The sequence below is a fragment of the Capricornis sumatraensis genome, unplaced genomic scaffold, assembly GCF_032405125.1.
Source record: "Capricornis sumatraensis isolate serow.1 unplaced genomic scaffold, serow.2 scaffold3, whole genome shotgun sequence".
NCBI lineage: Eukaryota > Metazoa > Chordata > Mammalia > Artiodactyla > Bovidae > Capricornis > Capricornis sumatraensis.
In genome coordinates, this window is record NW_027184614.1 from 7,972,973 (window position 1) to 7,979,785 (window position 6,813).

Here is a 6,813-nt window from a genome sequence, read left to right on the forward strand (position 1 = left end):
GCTTTCTTTGGCATTGCCTTTCTTTGGGATTGGAATGAAAACTGACCTTTTCCAGTCCTGTGGCCACTGCTGACTTTTCCAATCTGGCACATTGAGTGCAGCACTTTCACAGCATCATCTTTCAGGATTTGAAACAGCTCAACTGGAATTCCATCACCTCCACTAGCTTTGTCTGTAGTGATGCTCCTAAGGCCCATTTGACTTCGTATTCCAGGATGTCTGGCTCTAGGTGAGTGATCACACCATCGTGATTATCCGGGTCATGAAGATCTTTTTTGCACAGTTTTTCTATATATTATTGCCACCTCTTCTTATTATCTTCTGCTTCTGTTAGGTCCCTACATTAGAATAACTGGTCTCTTAATATTAACTTTGTATTTTGGGGATGAACCGAATTTGAACACAATCTATTACTATTCTTACACCCTTATATTCAGTTTATCGATAAGTAGTTTGAAATTTTTGTTTTTATGTTCAATAGTTAAGGTGGCCTGAACTTTTCTTCTTTTAGTGTTCTTTTTTTTTTGTAAAAGATTGGCATTATTTGTTCCTTTAATGAATCAAAAGATTTTTTCTTTGTTTCTGTTGAGTGTCTGGGAGTAGTAACAGTTCTGAACAAGTTGAAACTAAATTTTCTGCTAAAGTTTATTGGACCACCATAGTAATATAAATTTATAATGCAGAGGTACTTTAGAGAAAGTTTTTGCTTATGAGACTTCAGGGGATATTAATTTTTTTCCCTTCTACTTAGGTTCAAGCTTTCTAAAAATCAGTTTTTGTGAAACTACCTGTGGTGGTATGAATCCCAAATTTGGGAATCTCAGATTTTTGAGGGGTTATTCTATTATACTTTCCAGTTTGCCTGAACCTTGGATTGTGTCTTCTGTTCTCTGTGCCCTGCTTGACAACAAATTTCAGTAGCCAGGTCAACCAAGCTTGGCACATGCCCTAAGTTGAAGACTGATTTTATTTAGACTCCTGCTTATCTGTCTAGATTCCTGCCTTTCCTCGGCCGTGAAAATGCTTTACTCATGCTTTCACAGGTTTAGGGAGATTTTGAATAGCATTTTATCTAGAATTTTTTGTTATGTAGGAAGCTCAGTAATACAGTACCTAGTCTGTCATTTTGGCAGAACAAGCAGCCTTTAAAATAGACTTTAGATGTTAAAAAGAACTATAAAGTGTTAAGTGTCATCAAGACCTTTCCTTCTAGATCTTAAAAATTATGATTAAATGACTTTATTTAAAATATTTATCGTCATGTATTAAGTATAAACATAGGTCTTCTATAAGAATATATGATATGCCTAATTTTGGTAGTTTCATAGTGATTAAGCCACAGTTTGTTTTAGCTGACTTTCCAGGATAGCTATGCACAAGAACTCTAGAAGCTCCATGAATTTTGTGTGAAGACTTTATTGTAAATGGAACCATTTTTATACTCTTCTCTTGAAAGCATTCAACTCAGATTTCATAGGGAGAAGAACATTCATGTGTAACTCAAACTAGCTGTTGTGATTTGTAAGGGAAAAATACACCGCTTGAATGAAGCAGAATACAAGTACCTGTACTGACTTGTTGCCTTTAGGCAAATTTGATTACTCTAACCTTGTATAAAGAGCTAGGATTATGTTTTTTTAAACTTTCCAAGAAGGTAGACTGGGAATATGTTTCTGCATCTTTTGACATTTAATGCATATGTTTTATTAATTTTGAAACAATAGAGAACCCACCATCATTCAATATCTTCAATTTTTAAATTGTTTTTCTCTTTTCCTTTTTTTATTTATAATAAGCATAAATTATTTAACCTCTTCTCACATGAGTATTCAAACTTTTAATAATACCACTTTAACTTCAATTAACATTTACATTCAATCAAAAGTTTCTATATTACGTTTTAGTAACAGGACCTCAAAGGAAATCTTATTCTTTAAGTTATAGAAATATAACTCTGAATGTGCTTTTAGAAGCTATAATCCCAAATTCCTAATATTTGAGGCACTATCAGGATATTTTGAAGTCCTAAACAATCCCAATTATCATACTCAACTTATTTTGGAGCAGATTATGCAAAGAAATGGAGTTAGTGGTGGTGACTTGTGTATATAAATAGAGGTGGATTAGAAAGGTCACTACCATACAGTGTGTCATTCACTGATTCATTATAGTTTCCTGAAAATATGCCCTAATGACTTCTTTGAATTAAGCACTGCTCTCTCTATACCTCTTTTAAAACAAAAATACTCTTTGCTGGGTAAATATTAAGTCATTAACATGAAAATTATTAACGTGAATGATCAGGCCTGTTTCATAAACATACTAGAAACATAGAAAGTAAGAAGAAGGAGAAAGTAACTCTGAGGACAACCCTAGCCTGTTTCATCAGTTAGCTTTGGCTAACTCCTAGTCTGGGACTCCAGTGACTCTCTTGCTGTTGAAATCTTTGCTTTCCTTATATTGGTGTCTCTGCATTATGTTCAGTCATTCTTAGTCAGCCTTGATCTGGGCTGTGGTTGTAGAGACTTTTCTTTTCTAAAAGAAAAATTTCTACCTCAATTTAGGAGATTACATCTTTAAAACAGTAGCCATTTCCTTCAATCTCATTCTTGCTAATAACTCCAAATTGCATTTGTAAGTTTGAATCATTAGTGAGTATGTATGCTAATACTAAGTTTTGAATGAGACTATCACTTGAATAAACAGGGTGACAATATATAGCCTTGTCATACTCCTTTCCCAATTTTGAACCATTCACTTGTTCCATGTAAGGTTCTAACTGTTGCTTTCTTGACCCACATACAGGTTTCTCAGGAAACATGTAAGGTGATCTGATGTTTTTATCTCTTTAAGAATTTTCCACAGTTTATTGTGATCCATATAGCCAAAGGCTTTTGCACAATGAAGCAGAAGTAGATGTTTTTTAGACTAATTCCCTTCCTTTCCCTATGATCCAATGAATGTTTTCAATTTGATCTCTGGTTCCTCTGCCTTTTTTAAACCCAGCTTGTACATCTGGAAGTTCTTGGTTCATGTACTGCTGAAGCATAGCTAGAAGGATCTTGAGTATATTACTAGCATGCAAAATGAGTGCAACTGTCCAGTAGTTCGAGCATTTTTTGGCACTGACCTTTTTAGGGATTGGAATGAAATCTGACCATTTCCAGTCCTATGGGCCCTGCTGAGTTATCAAATTTGCTGGCATATTGAGTGCAACACTTGAACAGCATCATCTTTTAGGATTTGAAATAGCTCAGCTGGAATTGTATCACCTCCAGTAGCTTTGTTCCTAGTAATGCTTCCTAAGGCCCGGTTGACTTCACACTCCAGGATGTCTGGCTCTAGATGAGTGACCATACCATTGTGATTATCTGGGTCATTAAGACCTTTTTTGTATAGTTCTTGGCTCAGACGGTAAAGCGTCTGCCTACAATGTGGGAGACCCAGGTTCAATCCCTGGGTTGGGAAGATCTCCTGGAGAAGGAAATGGCAACCCACTCCAGTACTCTTTCCTGGAAAATCCCATAGACAGAGGAACCTGGTAGGCCACAGTCCATGGGGTCGCAAAGAGTCAGACACAACTGAGTGACTTCACTTTCACTTTTCTGTATATTCTTCTTATTGTTTCCCCGGTGGCTCAGACGGTAAAGCATCTGCCTCCAATGTGGGAGACCTGGCTTCGATCCCTGGGTTGGGAAGATCTCTTGCAGAAGAAAATGGCAATGCACTCCAGTGCTCTTGCCTGGAAAATCCCATGAGCAGAGGAGCCTGGTAAATGACAGTCCATGGGATCACAAATAGTCAGACAGAAGTGAGCGACTTCACTTTCCTTTCCGTTTTCTGTATACTCTTGCCACCTCTTCTTAGTCTCTTCTATTAGGTCCTTACAGTTTCTGTCCTTTATCATGCCCTTCTTTGCATGAAATGTTCCCTTGATATCTGTAACTTTCTTGAAGTGATCTCTAATCTTTCCCAGTCTATTGTTTTTCTCTACTTCCTTGCATTGTTCATTGAAGAAGCCTTTCTTATGTCCTTTCTGTTCTCTGGAACTCTGCATTCAGTTGAATATATCTTTCCCTTCTTCATTTGCTTTTCCCCTCTCTTCTTTCCTCAGTCATTTGTAAAGCCTCCTCAGACAACCATTTTGCCTTCTTGCATTTCTTTTTCTTGGGGATGGTTTTGGTCATCACCTCCTATACATTGTTTTGAACCTCTCTCCATAGTTCTTCAGACACTCTATCAGATCTAATCTCTTTAATCTACTCATCATCTCTACTGTATAATCATACGGACTTTTATTGAGGTCATACCTGAATGGTCTAGTGGTTTTCCCTACTTTCTTCAATTTAAGTCTGAATTTTGCAAAAGGGAGCTGATTATCTGAGCCACAGTCAGCTCCTGGTCTTGTTTTTGCTGACTATATAGAGCTTCTCCATCTTCAACTGCAAAGAATATATTCAGTTTGATTATATATGTAGAAGCATCTCTTTATGTTGTTAGAAAATGGTGTTTACTATGAACACTGTGTTCTCTTGACAAAACTCTGTTAGCCTTTGCCCTGCTTCATTTTGTACTCCAAGGCCAAACTTGTCTGTAAATCCAGGTATCTCGACTTCCTACTTTTTTATTCCAATCACCCATGATAAAGAGGACATCTTTTTTGTTGTTAGTTCTAGAAGGTCTTGTTGCTTTATTTAATGTATAAGTGGAGTACATCACATGTAATGCTGGGATGAATGAATCACAAGCTGGAATCAAGATTGCTGGAAGAAATATCAACAACCTCAGATATGCAGATGATACCACTCTAATTGCAGAAAGTGAAAAGGAACTAAAGAGCCCCTTGAGGAAAGTGAAAGAGGAGAGTGAAAAAGTTGGCTTTAAGCTCAACATTCAGAAAACTAAGATCATGGCATCTGGTCCCAACACTTCATGGCAAATAGGTGGGGAGACCATGGAAACTGTGGCTGACTTTATTTTTCTGAGCTCCAAAATCACTGCAGATGGTGATTGCAGCCATGAAATTAAAAGACGTTTATTCCTTGGGAGAAAAGTTATGACCAACCTAGACAGCATATTCAAAAGCAGAGACATTACTTTGACAATAAAGGTCTGTCTAGTCAAGGCTATGGTTTTTCCAATGGTCATGTATGGATGTGAGAGTTGGACTGCGAAGAAAGCTGAGGGCCAAAGAATTGATGCTTTTGAACTGTGGTGTTGGAGAAGACTCTTGAGAGTCCCTTGGACTGCAAGGAGATCCAACCAGTCCATCCTAAAGATCAGTCCTGAATATTCATTGTAAGGATTGATGCTGAAGCTGAAACTCTAATACTTTGGCCACTTGATGCGAAGACATGGCCAAAGTGAAATGATGGGACCGGATGCCATGATCTTAGTTTTCTGAATGTTGAGCTTAAAGCCAACTTTTTCACTCTCCTCTTTCACTTTCTTCAAGAGGCTCTTTAGTTCCTCTTCACTTTCTACCATTAAAGTGGTATCATCTGCATATCTGAGGTTGTTGATATTTCTTCCAGCAACTCTTGTTTCCAGCTTGTGATTTATTCATCTCAGCATTTCATGTGAGGATTCCAGGATTTGGCATGCTGTGGTTCATGGGGTCACAAAAAGTCAAACATGACTGAGCGACTGAACTAAAATGAAGTGGAAGCAGTGACAGATTTTATTTTCTTGTCTCCAAAATCACTTGGATAGTGACTGCAGCAATGAAATTAAATGACACTTCCTTCTTTGAAGGAAAGCTATGGAAAATCTAGACAGCATAATAAAAAGCAGAGACATCACTTTGCTGACACAAGTCTGTATAGTTAAAGCTATGGTTTTCCAGTAGTCATGTATGGATATGAGAGTTGGGCCATAAAAAAAGGCTAAGCATCATAGAATTGATGATTTTGAATTGTGCTGAAGAAGACTCTTGACAGTACCTTGTTCTGCAAGATCAAACCAGTCAATCTTAAAGGAAATCAACACTGAATATTCATTGGAATGACTGATACTGAAGCTAAAGCTCCAATACTTTGGCCACCTGATGCAAAGAATCTACTTCCTGGAAAATATCCTGATGCTGGGAAAGATTGAAGGCAAAAAGAGAAGAGGGTGGCCAATGATGAGACTGTAAGATATCATCAGCAACTTAATAGACATGAATTTGTGCAAACTCGAGGAGACAGTGAAGGTAGGAAGCCTGGTGCGTTGTAGTCCATGGGGTCTCAAAGAGCTGGACATGACATATGACTGAACATACACAGAAACCGCTTCATAGACTTAGATTACAGATTTCAATGAATTGGTGATTTTAAAACTGTTTTTTAGTAAGGTTTTCTAAATGAGTCTTCACTACTTAATGAAAATTTGATCCAAATGATCATATTTCTTGATATGAGACTGAATAAAATCTTAATAAATTCAAGCTATGTGAACTTCTGATTCTAGCCAGAAGCAGAGTAACAGGAGCTAGATTATTATTGCACCTAAATCTATACAAAATATAAGGAATAATAGTTCCCAGGACATTGGGCATCATGCAAGAAAGGACATTGGCCTTTGAGAAATAGGAGATAATGGAGTGAGCCGTATGACTGTCCCACTTTAATATTTATACAGTGGGGTTGGAGAATCTGGGCAGAGACCAGAAGTGTCCCTGTTGAGGAGAATGAGATGGGGGTCTAGAATTCAACACAGCTAGACTTTATGGGGCAAAATACCAGAAAGGAGAGAGCTGCTCAGAGAAAGAACTTTGGAAACCTGCTATGAATTCCCGGCAGTGTCCAACACATATCCTCAGCAGACTAGTGA